The sequence below is a fragment of the Ambystoma mexicanum genome, chromosome 5p (assembly GCF_040938575.1).
Source record: "Ambystoma mexicanum isolate Mex_15411 chromosome 5p, UKY_AmexF1_1, whole genome shotgun sequence".
Classification (NCBI taxonomy): domain Eukaryota; kingdom Metazoa; phylum Chordata; class Amphibia; order Caudata; family Ambystomatidae; genus Ambystoma; species Ambystoma mexicanum.
Window position 1 is genome coordinate 1,335,161,188 of NC_090930.1, and position 16,801 is coordinate 1,335,177,988.

Consider the following 16,801-nt stretch of genomic DNA (forward strand, 5'->3'; position numbering starts at 1 on the left):
TGTATATGGTGGTGGGCTGTACGCTGGGTTCGAATACCCCTCAGCCGCCGTTAGTTGTTGCCTTACCGCTTCTCGTAGTTCCGTTACAGGATATAACCCCCCTTCCTCCTTTTTCACTACTTTCGCTAGAGGCATGTTGTCGGTCCGTTCCTTTTTTATTTCTGTTTCATTTGCGATGCTAAGCTTTTCCTCCCCCTCTCGGCCTCTTCCCGCGCACTGTGCGCTTTCAACCTCCTTTTCCCCATTTTCCTCTTCCTCCTTAATCTTCTTCCCCTCCTTCTTTTCCTCCACAGTAAACATTCCGGTTGGTCCGGTCCGGACCCCTGGAACATCCTCCATAAGTTACACCTCCACGTGGTGCGTCCACTTCTTCCCCTTGTATGTGTTATGTATATGTGTCAGTAGCGATTGTTGGATGTACGGGTCGAAACTGCCGTTAGGCGGCCAGGGTGTCGTCATTTTGTTGTCCGTCCCTTGTGTCCACTCTATGCTGTATTTGATCAGTATTTCCCTATGGGGTGATAGTGTTTTACATATATGCTGTAGTGGGGTAGTGAGGGTATTCCCCCACCCTCCCGATCCTAACCTGTATGACATGGTTACACTGTGTTGTTAGCTCCCTTCAGTATAGTTGTCGTTACCTGGCCCCGTAGTTTGGGGACTTGCGACCGTCCTCTAAAAGAAACCCAGTCAAATATGACAATTGCAGATGTGTTACCTGGCCCCGTAGTTTGGGGACTTGCGACCGTCCGCTAAAAGGAAAAACAGTCAAATATAACGCTTGCAAATATGCTGTCTTTTTCCTGTATTTGTTTTTCTTCCTTAATACCGTTACGGCCCCCTGCGGCCATGGCGCACGAAGCCCCCTGCGGCTGCGTGCCCTGTGTGACGTGCTTATACAGCCGTCCCACTTTTCTCCTCCCCTCCTCCTCCTACCTCACTCGGCGTGGCCGGCGTTCTTCGTGCACGGTCACTTCCCCCTCTCCACCTGTCCCGTATTTAAGGTGGCCGACAACCTCCGCGCTCACCCCCCTCTCCACTATTCACTTCCCCACCGCCCTTCAACAATGCTGTGTGGTCGAGGTATCCTATGAAAGCCCTACGGGTGACGTCACCGACCTCTTCCAAAACTACCGGTAAGATCTTTTACACTTCAGAAAGCTCGAAATAAGTTTTGCTGTTTGTCCCCGTTAACCCCACAGCTGTCCTCTTGTTACGCCTGGAACAAGGTAACCAACAATATAATCGGACTGCGCATGCTGCGTCGCCTTGCATGTGATACGCCCCTCAACAGGAGGGCTTAACCAGCCAATTATCTTCCGTACTAGGCAACCAGTTAGCTAGCGCCTACAGGAAAACGTCATCTATCTATCGAGTTTTATTACTCGATCAATAGGGATCCTCATCTACTCATTGATCAATAACCGCCAATTCGTAGGAAGCCACACACACACACACCCACCTTACAGGTGGCCACGACCTAGGCCAATCGGTGTCTACAAGCAACCGCACGTGATGTTTTCTTGCTCCACCCACCCTTCTCCGTGACGTGGTAGCGGTCGGCTCTTGCGCCTGTCCTGCTACCATTCACTAAACCGTCAGCACTAATTGATCAAATCTTCGCCGCACACCTTGGTAACACCTCCCACCACCCTTATTTCACTCCTCCCCCCTCCCTCAAAATCTCACATTGCTTGTTGGGTGTGACATACTCACCAAGTTCGCTTGATGCGGGGCCGCTTGACTGCGTGGACCCCTCCAAGCGGCTCGCCACCTCCCCTCGTCTGGACCACTTCTGGACACTCGCCAACCGCGGGCGGGATACTTCTCAACTGGCTCCTGAGGGCCAATATCCGGATTGCGCTGTCTGGTCTTCTCGCAGTTCCGCGATGGTCCTGTAGTCCTCAAAAAGGGGGCAGCGGCAGAGGGGGCCGTGCCGCCGGGCCTCCTCGCAACGAGAGGCCTTGGAAAAATAAAATAATAAATAAAAAGGTAGATCGTAAACAGATCTCAGCAGTGCCTCCAACTTGTCGGGGTGATTATCCCGGGGTCGGCTGGGCCGTCCGCGGACCTCCGGGCTGGGAGGCCCCAACTCCTCCCGTGTTCCCCAAAAATGAATATGAGACACACACAAGAAGCAAGGTGGTTCTGCTGTTTATTAAACAACGGCAGGGATGGGTCTAGGATCGTACGCGTCCGTCCAGACTGTCAAAATTCATGGAGCTCGCAGGCCCTTTTTATCTCATTATGATGCGCTACTTGCGTCACCTGGGAAAGTTAGCAAAAAACCTATCGCCACTCTGGATTGGTTCCTCGAGTGGTAGGGTTAGTATAGCATACATATAGAGAACAGTATTAGTGGTTGAGGATGAGTCAGGTGGTATACTTGGGTTGTCCCTTCTATTAGATACTTGAAAATTGTTACACGAAGACCCCTAATGATTGGCTAATGTTAGTGGCGTCAGTGATGAGTGCCCCCATTTTCTGATTGGCCCACCAGCCAGCCCCCGATCCTGGGACCATCGTTGTTCTAGGCTCGCGGTGTACCTGTCATTAGCAACTATATGTAACTATGTGTTCGTGCAGACAATGCGCAGATTTGCTCATAGGCTTGAGAGCAGACCATTTCCATCGCTGTAGGTGTCCATTGGGTCATTTCATTGTTGCAGCCTGTGTCCCAGACGTGGGACCCAGGTGACTTCTCCCTCGTGGGTCTGGCACCTTGTCAGGTTGGCTTGGTCACGTGAGGGGAGACCGTGGCTGGGGCAGAATTCTGCACATTTAAAGTTGTATTTTGCTTCTGCGTGCTTGGCTTTGCTTACAGGTGTGACCTTGGCGTCGGCTGGTAGCATACGAGTTGCAACATCGCTCCCTTGGCTGTGAGCTCTCGCTGGGCTCGTTCTGCGTGATCAGCACTTGGACTCTTACTCATTCAGTGTTCATGGCGGCTCTTGCTTGCGGCCTACTTGGGCCTGGTTCATAGGTGGGGAAGTGTAATGCACGGTACCTGTGTTGTGGTGCGACATGGCTTCATAGGCAGTATTACGTCTTCGTTATATTCTCATCACGATGCAAGGGTTGGGAGAAGCGTCAGCAAGCGTGTACGCGAGTGCTTTATGCGTCTTGCGTTTCTGCATTACGGAAAACCTATGTGAAAAATAATAAAGATGCGCGTCAGTGGGTGTATCCGTCACCTACGTCATAGCACTGATTATATTCTTCGTGTGGGTTGGTGCGTGAGTGTCCAGTGTGCATGGTGGCACGTGTGTTCTTGGCAGTTGGCTATGTCGTCATGGCATCTCTAACGATGTGAGTGCTTGTTGTTGACATCTTAGTCGAGTTCATCCATGCCGTAGGTGTCGTCTTCACTAGGGAAGGCTGGTGGGCATATCCGTATGTTCTTGAACCAGGGTATTCGGTCGCCTGGTAGATAGACAAATTCATCTCGTGGAGGGTGTCTAGGCCGCGATCCTCTGGGCCAAGGTCGCGTGGAGATTGGGGGGAGCTTTTTCTCCCATTCTCCCACTTCAACACACTCCCCACAACCAGGCATTCGATACACATTAGTAAGGGGTATCCATGGGTGTGACATGCTGAAGTGTTGGTGGCCAGGGCCTAGAGTTTTGGAAGTAAGGCCTTCGGCCTTCGGCCGATGGCCATGCATCCAAGACTCTAGGCCCTGGCCACAATCACCGTAGCATGTGCCACCCATGGCGGCGTACTGATGAATATAATAACCATAGTTAAAAGTATTGCAATTACGGCATGGTGTCAATTTCAATGTTCCCTAACACCACACGTGTCCTTACAACTGTTACAATTTCCCTGTGCGTTGCACGGACTGAAATACTGCCCTTATTGGACCCCTCATTTTCTGTGCGTACAAGGAGGCCATAGGAAATACATCATGAAGAAGGAATAAGTGTGTTATTGGGTGCATGGCCTCTGGCCATGCACCCAAGACTGCAGAGTCTCCCCACAACTTCCTCAGTGATGTGTGGTAGTGAGGGTTTTTTCTATAGGTGTGATATCCTTCAGTGCTTCTGGCCAGAGGCTTCACTCCTAGCTGTATGTCCATAGATCTTACATGCGATGGGTGTGCAGTGGCTTCCACGTCTAGTACTTATAACTTTGTTCTTGGGTGCATGGCCTTTGACTGCACGCACTCCCCACAACTTGCCAATCAAAACGCAATACTACGGGTGTATCCATGGGTGTGACAGACATGCTGCGGTGGTTGTAGCCAGGGCCTACAGTCTTGGAAGTAAGGCCATCGGCCTTCGGTCGACGGCCATGCATCCAAGACTCTAGGCCCTGCCCACAATCACTGTAGCATGTGACACCCATGGTGGCATACTAATGAATATAATAATAGCCATCGGGAAATGTAAGGCAATCACGGCATGTTGTCAATTTCAGTGTTGGCTACCACTACGCGTGTGCTTTCAACAGTTAGAAGTTTCCTGTCCACTGCATGGACTGAAGCGCTATCGTTATTACACCCCTCATTTTCTGTGCGTACAAGCTTTCCATCCGACCCCTCAGAACAAATGCATTGATCACCCATGTCTTACTGTCTGAACCTTTCCCAACGGTCTGTGACACAGCAAAAGAGTTTTATAAATAGTGCATACGTACGCTGGTTGTTGCTCCGCTTTCGGCGGATCCAAGATGTCGGGCGCATCCAAACAATCTGACGCAGAACACGTCTTGCAGCAGCCAATGGGCAGAGACGTCGCTTGTCCGTGGTCATGACGCCAGCCCCTTAGCCAATCGGTATCTTGTCCGTGGACCGAACAGGGAAGTGTGACCGCGAAGCGGACATAGATATCACTTGCCGCAGATTTCGTGAAAATCCGTCCAGCGGTTTGAACTGTAGCCGTGCGCAAAGTTTTTCCCCTATTCAGTCTATGGGGGGAAAAAAGGGGTTTGTGACCCCCCCTATAACTTTTGCCCCCCTGGACCAAACATCTCCAAACTTTGCTGAAAATTACAGAGTGGCCCATATACTTTTCTTGCAAAGTTTGGTGAGGATTCGTCCAGGGGGAGCAAAGTTATAAGCCGCCCAAAAAGTGCTCTTCCTATGGAAACAGCAACTTAACCATAACTACACGGCCACAGTATATATATATATATATATATATATATATATATATATATATATATATATATATATATATGTGATTTGAATTTTAAATAAATAAATATTTACCTTTGCAAACTAGCCTGATTCCTGGTCCACTGTGACCTGGGGGGTATTTTGAGACAGGTGTGATATGAGTGGTATATCACTCAGAATATTGAACCTATAGATACAATAAATAAGTATTTCATCTGTGCATTCCATACTAGGCTGAGACTAGGGTGTTTTGCCTGATTTAAATCCTTATCAGATTTTGGGGGCTCGTACCATGATTCTGAGTTTGAGTACCACCCGTGACAGTCTAACACAGCATACTAGCCTGCAGGGTACAGGGACCTTGCTGGGTTGGTGTACTGTGCTACACTGTACAAGCACTTCTCAAAATAAATACTCCAAAAAAATCAGGCCTGTTTGTAAAAATAAAAGTAAATTGACCCTAAAATAAGTCATAAGGAAATTGATATTTCTAAAATGGTGATCCTAGTAGAAATTAGTATTGCTATGGAGCACGTCCTGCACAAACTGTTTGTCAGGGATGAGTGGCCAAAATAGAATGAGCAGATCTGGCTGCAAGAAATCAAAGAACAGGTCACTGCCATGGACCTAGATACATGGCAGGACAAGGGCCCATTACACCAAGCTCTTAGTGAACTGTACATGGCCCCAAAAGTAAAAGAGGAGCAGAGCAAAATTGCCAAAATAGCGGCATACCTATACCTCCACATAGCAGTAATACAGGAAAAGAATGCAGAAAGCATAGTTCTGGCAAAGAAGCAGGTGGAAACACTAGAGAAAATCCAAACTGATCTGGACTCTGCAGGGCAAAGGCTACAGAAGAGCCACGAATCAGAAACAGAGGCTAGGCAGTATCTGACAAAACTAAAGGAAGATCTGGCTCTCCTACAGCAAGAGAATGCAGAGCAAGATACACAATTACAGACACTGCAAGAGGAGTGTCAGGACAGGGTTAATCTTTACAACAGAGTCAACACAAGCTGGCGCAATAATTAACTTTTAATAGAGTCTGCGCAGAACAGATGGTCGTCCTACAAGACCAGATAGACCAATTAAAAGAGGAAAACAATAAATTAATTATTAAAGACATCGACTCTCAAGAAGAATTTGATGAGGAGCGCCAGAAATCTAGTCCATTTAAAAAACAAAGGGACGACTTGGCTGAACAGAGGGGCACACTAAATCAGGAGAGGGACGCCTTAGGCCATGAAGTCAGCCAATTAAAAACTAAGTTAGTGGAAAGAAAGCTGGACCTCCAGGAGCTTAGTGAAGTTAAAAATGAATATGAGAAGCTACTATAGCACACCAGGCGGGTGGAAGATGCTGTGGAACACCCAGACCAATAATGATAAAACTCAGGAGGTGAGTCTCCTGCAGCAGAAATTGGCCCAGTATTTTCAGACCAAACAGGAAGCACAGAGAGACAATGAGGCTCTCTTTGAAAAGAATGAAAGGCTCCACAAACAAATAGCCATGCAAGAGCAAATCATTGAGACCAGTGAGGTCTTAATAGGGGAGCAAAAGAGTCAGATGTTGGCATATCACCAGGAAATAGGGGCTGAAAGAGAAGAAGTAGGGAGGGACAGAGAAACCACTGAGCCTAACATCAGGACCCCTGTAATCAGGGACTCTAACCCCTTCAGTACCATGGACTCTGCCACCTTAATGTCCACTGGCTCATATGAAGCAAGGGCCATAGGGATGGTAGTCTTCAGCAGAATAGGCAAAATGGGACTGACGGATCAGCGCCTCCCAGAAATTGATGGACGGGCGTCTCTGTACAGATCCCCAAATATTAGGGCTGGCTCTCTGATCAGGAAGACTCCTTTGAGGGGAGAATCAGGGAATTGGATCCTCAAAAATACTGCCTAACAAAGGATCAGTTTGTCAAATTTGGTGGGGAAACTCCAGGAAAGCAACCGCTCAATGAGTATCCTAAATACCTCGTGCCAGCTGGGGCAGTGGGGGGGGGGGTACTCTGCCAATCCTGTGAGCAGGGGAGAGTCAGAAGACTCTTCTGAGCACCACAGGCATCAAGAAGCTAGGGCCCCACATTCTGCAAGCCCTTCTCAAGCTCGCAGAATCAGGGAGTGCATAGAGGATCAGATAGCCACCTCCTGTAATAGTGCCTCTGAGTCAGAGGATGAGTGGACTCGGGTGACTAAGACCAAAAAGGCCAACAAAATCAAGAGGGCTCTACAAAAAGATCCCCTGAAACAGATCAAGGCCATTAGGAGCGTTATAACTCCCTATCACAAAAATGCCAAGTATTCAGTCTGGGAGCACCTTGAGTTATACAAACAGATGATGGATACTTTTCATCTGAACGATTGTCAGAGTTGCATCCAATATGTAAAATGGAAATTTTCCCCTGAGTACTCCAGCTTCTTTGCGGGGCTGGAGGATCAGAACCACACAAGATGGTCCACTTCAGGACGGCCATCTTAAAACATTATTCTGTCAATAGGAACCCCCAAGAGGCCCGCCAGGCGGCCTACAATCTGCAGTGTGGGGAAGATCAGGCCCCACAAGAATTTGTGCAAGAACTAAAACGTGCCTTTGCGCAGACCACCAGGAGGGTGCGCACAGACAGCTGGGAGTTCATTAACACCTTCTTTTATGCACTCCCTAAATACATCATGACCCAGCTGGTGAGAGACTTTCACGAGAAGAGATCACTGGACTGGGTCATTGAACTGGTAACCTGTATTTATGAAGTGCATAGAAAATAAAAATACAAATAAAACCCCCAAACCAGCCAACACCCCTGCTGCTGCTAAGGTGGCGGAGGTGAAGGTTGCCCCCATTTTAGATCTGGAGATGGGGGTGCTTAAAAATATTCCTGTACAGAATCCATCTTCAAACCAAAGAATCAGAAGGCCCTCGGGCCAATCCCAAACAGGTAGTCAGGGAGGTAATACCACAAATGGGACCCCTAGCTCCCCTGACTACATAAGCCCCCAAGTAGAAGGGCAGTGTACATTTTTGGCACTGGTGGACACTGGATCCCAAGCCACCCTTCTGTCAAAGAGAGCCTTTGATCAGCTGAATTCAGGAAGGGGGGAGATACCAGATCCCTCTCACCCCTCTACCTGGACAACTTCAGAACTTTGATGGGAATTAAAATCCTGTCGAGGGGACTGTGGATTTGGAAATTAAAATTGGGCAACACAAGGGGAAACACCCAGTCATAGTTGTGACTCCGGAGGGCGCACCATGTTTACAGGGAATGACATCCTGCGTAGACTGTCTCCCCTCATAGACTGTGTAAACAAGGTCCTCTGGACCCAGACTAACCGACCAATAAAATTAAAACATAGTGACAACCATGTTAGTTTAAATGGCACATGCCACATGGTTGAACAGAAACAGAATCAGATTGAATTCCATTTTCAAAACCACCAATTCCCTGACGTGACAGTAATTGCACTAGGACAACAAACTGGTGATGGGAAATCCTCTCTATTTTTGAAAATCAACCTTCCTTCCAGTCTCAAGTGGCATTCCACACTGGAAGGAAATACTCTGAAATTCTATGCCAATTCACAATCAGAAAATCCCACTTCCATAGGCCAAACTGATGAGAAACCAGCTCAAAGCTTAGCTGACATTCAGAAGATTAGAGAACAGTTATACATCCCTATTCAGTTAAATGAGGGGAAGGACTCTGTTCTCGCCCGAGTGTGCATGAACAACGGTAAGAGCTTCATCAGTGAAGCCATGTTCTGAAACCTCCCAAAAGATCCAGCCATTCCCACATTTAAATTGATAGACAAATGGGAAATGGACCTGGAAACTCTCAATTCCAAACATCTCCTGCCTAGCCGATGTATGCTCAAATTTTCTATAGGGATCAAAAGTATAGTACATAACTGTTGGGTCGTGCGAGATGTCCCTGCTGCATTTTATTTAGGCAGTGACATTCTCAATCACTTTGCTATTAGTTTGGACCTGATAAACTTCAAAGCCTGGTCCCGATTCGCCGGTAATCCCATGGACTTTGATGATCCAGAGAAAGCATTACGGTCAGCTCAACTGCTGCCATATGCAGTTGAAGTTCAGATTGGAGAGGAAGTCACCATCCCAGAACGCACCCGACTATTCCCACTTAAAGTAAAAATTAAAAGAGGACTGAAACTGCAAAATCATGATGCATATGTTCATCTCAACGCCCATCTCCAACAGCAAGGGTTGGGGGTAAACCCAACACCACTAATCAATACAGAACACAACACCATTCAAATAGTGGTGGATAACAGCGACCTTAGGAGTGTCACTCTCGGCGAAGGCACCATTATTGGAATGGCGGTTGATGACCGACATTTTTCCATAGATTTAGGTAATGAACTGATAGGACCAATCCCCAATGACTGTTTTGACAGTGATAGCGATAATGACACAACACCAGACAGGATCTTCACCCGGCATGGTGGGAACTTCCTGGTGTACTCTTCCTGCCCTTATGGTAAGGAAGAGGTGACCTCTGACTTCCGGAGGGATGAGGTGATCTTTGAAGTCCACCAGGACTGTCTTCCCCACCTGAAGCAATCAGTCCAAGTCAGTACTTTAACTAGGGACTTCTCCACCCAGCTGGAGAGGCTGCTGAGATACCCAAACCAGAAGTGTTTCCGGGCTTCAGGCAAATGGTTAAAGAGAGAGTCAACCTAGCTGATGCCTGTGAGACTCTGGAGCAAAAGCTAAGGTTGAAACAAGTCTCTCAAATTTTCAGGATCTCTTTGCGGTGGACTCATATGACTGTGGTCGCACCAAAATCCATACAACAATTCCCACAGACCCTGGTATGACTCCAGTGTTTGTGAAGCAATACCGCTTGCCTCTGGCATCCATGGAGTCCCTCACAGAAATAATTAAAAACCTCGAGTCCCGTGGGATAATTCGTCCAGTCCACAGCACCTTCAATAATCTGGTGCTGGGGATTTTAAAACCAAAAGGCCAGTGGAGACTCTGTGCTGACCTAAGGGAGCTAAACAAATGTGTCCACACGTTCCCGATGGCCTCTTCCTTACACGGACCAGGGGCTGGCCCAGATCCAGGGGTCAAAGGTATACACTGCCATTGACCTGACCAATGGGTACTGGACCGTACCTGTCAGTAGGGAGGACCAATACAAGCTGGCCTTTACCTTCGGGGGCAGCAGTACACTTGGACACGGATTCCATTCGGATACATCAACTCCGGCAATGAATTTAATATCTTCTTGCATAAGGCCATGCCCGACTTGAGTGAACGGGGTAACCTGGCCTATGTAGACGATCTTCTGATCAAAAGCTCAACTGTGGAGGAACACATAGCGGAGATCCGTTATGTTCTGTCACAGTTGAGGGCTGCCGGAGCAAAACTCTCTTTCCAAAAGGCACAGTGGTGCAGGACCCATGTCAATTTCTTGGGGCATGAGATAACTCCTGAGGGTCTCTGTCCCCAGGAAAAGAAAGTGGAAGCACTCCTGAAACTGAAAGACCCCACAACTCTGCGTGAGCTAAGGAGCCTCCTTGGACTGACTAACTACAGTAGAAAGTTCATTGAGGATTACGCAGAGATCACAAGACCCCTGATCCATCTGTTGAAAGGGGGGGTCAAGTGGGAGTGGGGTCCAGAACAAGCCGATGCAGTAAGACAACTCAGAAGAAGCCTCTCACAAGCACCTTGCCTATCTTACCCTGTCAAAAACAAGGAGTTCTTTTAGGCGACAGGGTTCTCAAATACATGCTTGACTGCAGTATTATACCAAAAGCATGACAATGTCAATAAAGTCATCTCTTATTCGAGTAAGACTTTATCATCTGTGGAGGCAAAAGTCAATGATTGTGAGAAGGCACTCCTGGCAACGGTGTGGGCATTGAAGAATTACCGCCCGTTCATCCACGGGGAACACATCATAGTGGAGACTCCACACCAGCCTCTGCAATATCTTCAAAATGACAGAATCCGGGCCGGAAATGTGAGTAATTCCCGAATTACTTCCTGTATCCTGTCAATGCAAGGCTTTCCTGTGGAGGTCAGTTATGGCCAAAACAAGAAGAGTCCCCTCGCGCAAGGTCTGGCTGACTTGCATGATTGTGCCAGAGAAAACTGTCTCGAGGACGAAAGTCTTAAAATCAAGGACAACATGGAGGCGTACCTTAATTCCCCACACAAAGTCTATGAAGAAGACAAGTGTGAGGGAATGCCCACTGTCTATGTGGATGGGTGCTCCTACCATATTGACAACAACAGAGAAAAGGAACTAGTGGCCGGCATGGCGAATGCCTGGGTGAATGATGCCCCTGAACCCTCTGCTGGGTACAAAATTGGTCCCCGTAGTAGTCAAGTGGAAGAGCTGATGGCTGTGCACCAGGCCATCTTCACTGCTGTCAAACACCAACTCCACGAACTGGTCATAATCACTGATTCAGATTATGTCTGAATCAGGTTCGTGGAGCACCTGGTTAATTGGAAAACCAGAGGTATGCTATGTGCTAACAATAAACCACTAAAACATGGAAAATTAATACAAATCATTGATGATCTGGTCACCTTCAGTGGGATGACCATCTACTGGAAAAAGATCAAGGGTCATTCCAAAGTAGAGGAAACAGACAAAACTGGAAATGACTTAGCTGATCAGCTGTCCAAAATCGGAGCCATCCAAGGTGATCTACTTGAGATCCTGTCCCTGTTTGGGGAAATCCAGGTCACTGCTATCACTAGGTCCCAGACAAATGCTCACAATGAGCTCTCAACTGCCCATTGAAGTAAGTAGACCCCAGATGCTGATTTAATCACGGCTCAAAAAGGGGATCCAATAATTGGTAAGTTTTATCAACACATTGAGGACCCTGAGAACTTTCCCCTGATGGATACCGATTACATTTGGAAAGAGGACCTCAAAGTGTTGGGTGAAATGTCCAAAAATGTTCTGAATCCAAGATGGTTTGTTGGTGAGGAGATCCATATCTGGCTGTGACCAGTGGGTGGTCCCTACATCATTCCGAAGCCTCATGCTAAGTCACGCCCATGATGCGGCCACAGCTGGTCATCAGGGGTTTCATACGACATTAGAAATCTTGCAAGAGGTTGCATACCGGCCACACATGGGGCAGGACCTCGACCAATACTTGAAGGGGTGTCTTGTGTGTGCACAATTTCAGCCAACATTACCCACACACCGTGCTCCCCTCCAAAAGAGGGGGATGACACTGCCTTGGTCAGATTTGCAAGTCGATTTCATCAGGCCCGTGATTCGCTCCTCTAGGTGGAACAAGTACATGTTAACAGTAACATGCTTGTTTACTAAGTGGGTGGAATATCTCCCTGCCCCAAATTGCAAGGCAGAAAGAGCAGCTCCCCTGATGATCAATCACATCTTCTCGCATTTTGGACTACCCCAAACGATTGAGTCAGACCGAGGTAGTCACTTCACCAGTGAAGTGATGACAAAGATGTCAGAGATACTTGGGGTAAAAAGGAAATTACACATTGCATACCACCCTCTTCTAGTGGTGGAGTTGAGAGGTACAATAAAACCATTGTGAGCATATTAAAAATGTTTGTGGCAGACTCTGGGCCAAGTTGGGATATTCCATTACCCCTTGTCCTGATGGGCATCGGATCTACCCCTTCTTCTGTAACAAAAATTTCTCCATTTGTGCTGATGACTGGACGAAGGATGGTGCTAACCAACCATCTGCTCTACAGAACCCAAGAGCAGACATTGATCAATGCCTCCACAACTCATGAGTATGTTGAGAATCTGAGAAAACACCTTCAACATGCTTTTGTGTATGCTCAGTGGAATCTAGAAAGATCTGCAGACAGTATGAAGACCCACTATGACCTTAAGACAACCAAAAAGGAATATCAAGTAGTAGACAGGGTCTACTTGTACAATTTTCAAAGCAACCAAGCCTAGGAGCGCAAATTCCTGCCTAGCTGGCGGGGACCGTTTGAAATTGTGGAGAGAATCTCACCAGTCGCCTACAGAATCTGCATCCCTAAGGGAAATTTGACAGAAAGGGAAGACAAGTGGGTTCACATAAACCAGCTAAAGAGTTGCCATCCCAGGCATACTTTGCGGCAAATAGAAGAGCCTACCAAAAACCCAGAGGGAGAGAATCTGGACACCTAGAAAAATTATTAAATTATCATTGATTACATGCGAGGAAATTAAGATTGTCATTAAATACATGCAGGGAATATTGTCAATTGTTATTGAATGCATGTGTCTATCCCATTGATGAAATCCTCCTGGGAACAGTTGTGGGAAAATGTTCAGAACCTCGTTATGTTCTGTTTTCTAGCACTGGCCCTAAATACACCTAATCACCAAGGAGGAAAAACCCAAGACATCCGGAGGGTCGCGCCACACTGGAAAAGAAAGCAGGAGAGAAGACAAGAGTATCTTCCCATCCCAACTAGAACCAGCTAGGAGAGTGTGTTGCATCAATCGCTGACGGGAGAAGCAACTGGATTTCTTCACATGGACAGAAAAAAAAATCCCATATGCCAGACTTCCCCACGACTGGAAGTCAAGCTGACGTCGGGGGGTGGGGGGGCTTTGTGGGATATTTTTTCCCATGCCGATGCGCCCCACTGCACCCATTTGCCAATGGGAAAAGAAACAGCCCAAAATGGATGTGCTAACCCCTGCCACACACAGTCAAAGTTGGTGTAAAAACAGAACTCATTGCAGGAGAATGCCAGTGGGTGCTGTTACATGCAACATGAAGCATGGCCACAGAATTGGGCCAAAAATCGAAAATTCCTTTTAAAATGCAGCTTCCTCAACCAATTGCAACCTTCAAAGTGCTATTTTGGCGCTATGTTTTCCAAGTGAACCTTTGAAATTAAAAATGTACTGAAATCACAGATTCTCCAGGTGGCTCGGAGAAAACCGGGCCTCACTGACTGACAGCAGCTAAGAAATGGATTTCATGAAAAAGGCAACCCAGCAACATGTATTTCAAGTTCCACGGGAGAAATGCGGCTAAAAGTGGCAACATATAACAAATTTAGCTGTGCAGAGAAAACTCCAAGAAAAGGCTGAATACTTATTTCCAAACTGCAAACAAATTCCAGTACTCAAGGACAGAAATGGTGCTGAGTAGTTGTGTATGCTGCAAAGGAAACTCTGACGTAAAAGACGCAGTTTAAATGTGCTTTTTCCATGACGAAATTGCAAAATTTGCCTTTTTAAAGGCATGTTTTTTTGAAGGGCTTAATTCCTTTAATTGTCAAAATCTCCTATAAACTCTGTTCATTTTATATCTTTTAAATGAAAGATTTTAGGTGAATCTTAAAGTAACCCAGTTTGGAGTTAACTGGTTAATTCTGATTGGACAGTGCCCAGCCTGGGAAAGATGACACTTCATGTTGACACTCTGCTGCTACCAGGAAGGCTTAATTGATGCTGGAGGTTCTCGCATATTTAGAACAAAGACCTCATTAGACATTCGTCTTTGGCTGAGCCAAGGACAATGACAGGAAACTTCCCTCTACACCCCACCCTGATCAAAAGGATTTGACAGCTGTTGTCTGTTGAAAGGAAAGAAAAAAACTGCTCAAAGCAATCTGTTGTTTAAAATGCCTATTTGTGATTAAGTTTTGAAAACCTTTAATTTTGCCCCATGAAGGAGGGCAAATCTAAAAATTGGTAGTTGTACTACTACATAAGGAACCAAAGTTACACCAAAACCCTCATTGTGGCAAAACTATTGATGCTGCAAATATGATATTGTATACCCATGTTCTAGAGATAATCGGCCAGCTATGTATTTAATTAGAAATTGTTAGGCCAAACTGTTATGATTTAAATTGATAACATTCCACAGAATGACAAAGACAGCTCTCACAGAGATGGGAATTGGACGTAAGGATAACTCACAAAATATATAATGTATGTGTCCGATTTTATTAGGGGGCATAATTATAGAAATGTGAATTTTTGCAAAAGTTAAATTGTGGTCCAAATCAATTTGGGAGTTCCCCAATCACATAAAGATGACAGCTCTTTTCTGACTTCCAACCAGAACAAGGCAAGTGCTTTTGACCACTCACAACCATGGGGGTGTCGTTTGAAATTGTGCCATAAACTTTGTGATGTCACTTGGCATGATAAATAAAGGAACTTCACCACACATAGTGTAATGTCCCTTAGGCGACGTTGGTCTTTCTGGCGCCGTTGGTCCCGTATGCAGGTGGCGTCCATCTTTCCTTGTAAGATGGAGCGCACAAGTGCCTGCTGTGCTCCAGTCTCACATAGCGTGGTTGGCTGGGTGGCTCCGCCCCCTCTCCTAGGCTCGGTTTATGGTTCTCCTGGAACAGCACTCGCCCGCGTTGCTACTGTTAGCTCACAACGCTGCGTAAGTTCGCTCCTAGGGTTTCTTGAAACTTGTTTCTCTAACCCTCCTTTATCACTTAAACATATCCTGCTCTTACATTACAGCCCCCGGCATCTTCTATCACAACGGCATCTAACGGTTGCCCAGTCTTCTTGTTAAACGCAAACCGCTGCCTCTCTCGAGCTGCGTTCGCTTCTTTTCAAGCTGCCGTTCCGATGCATATTATTTTTCCGGAATCCTTTCGCATCTTTTCATACAACAAGATGATTAAGGCTCGAGTATGTGATTATCTTTCTCTGTTCTACCCTTCTAACTTCAAACCTTCTTTGTGAACTGACTAATCTTCGTTTTGTTTGCTTAGCTGTATTTAGTCGGCAGCAGAATTACGGTTAATCTTGTTTCACCTCTGCAGCAAAGGGCGATACGGCATCAGTTGCACTTTCTATTTTCTAATATCCAACAGGAGTTCTATCAGACTACAAGTATTCCCTTCTTACTTTGATAAACCTTCTCTTAATTCAGACTTGACTCAGATCACACATTACCCTGGTTTACTCATCTCCCTTTCTTGTCACATTCCACGTAGAAGACACATTCCGTGAATCTGGAGATGAATTATGAAGTAGTTTGAAGATCCTTCCGGACCTGACCTGGTGTGACTGATCTGAAGAATATTTCAGGACCTGACAGGGTTTTTTTCCCCAGAGGGTTTCCCTGTAACTCCTCTTTCCTTCTGGCCCTTTAGTTGCCTCAGAAGAGAAAGGAGTGTATCAGGGGATTCCACTATCATCACAAAGTGGGCATCGGAACAGGTCGGTGATACTTTCTTTATTGGTGTAATTATTGTTCAACATGCTTAGCAATATTAAAGACTTGCGTTTTCATTACACATAGGGACACACTGATTCCTGACTCCATCCTGATTGCCGCGTTACGCCCTGTTCCAGAATTCTTCCTCTTGCAGCTGATTCCAGACTTCTTTGCAAAATCCAGGCCTCAACATTTGCTGAACTCTTTCCAGCTAGGCCCTAATCCAACCATCCCAAATGTAAGGGAAATTAATTCTGATCCAGTCTAGCTTGCTGCCATTCATGCTTGCCTACTAAACTCGCCATCCCGGTAATCTACCGTGTCCAGTGACCAGAAGAGCCAATCCAAATCCAGCCTGAGGTGAAGTCCAAATTGACGAGAACCACCCAGCTGACCATCCTGCCAGAGGTGCCCTGCTGCCGGTAGAACCGATCCGGAATGACCAGAACCCTGATGGTGCAATCTAAAATTACAGTGGACTGTAAGTATAAACGGG

At 46.6% G+C, this 16,801-nt stretch overlaps 1 protein-coding gene across 1 annotated transcript in view; it reads left to right on the top strand.

The window, feature by feature from the left end:
* The window catches only part of MTRR (5-methyltetrahydrofolate-homocysteine methyltransferase reductase), a 983,610-nt gene that overhangs the window by 715,665 nt on the left and 251,144 nt on the right, over nucleotides 1–16,801 (top strand). The gene's annotated exons all lie outside the window — the stretch shown is intronic.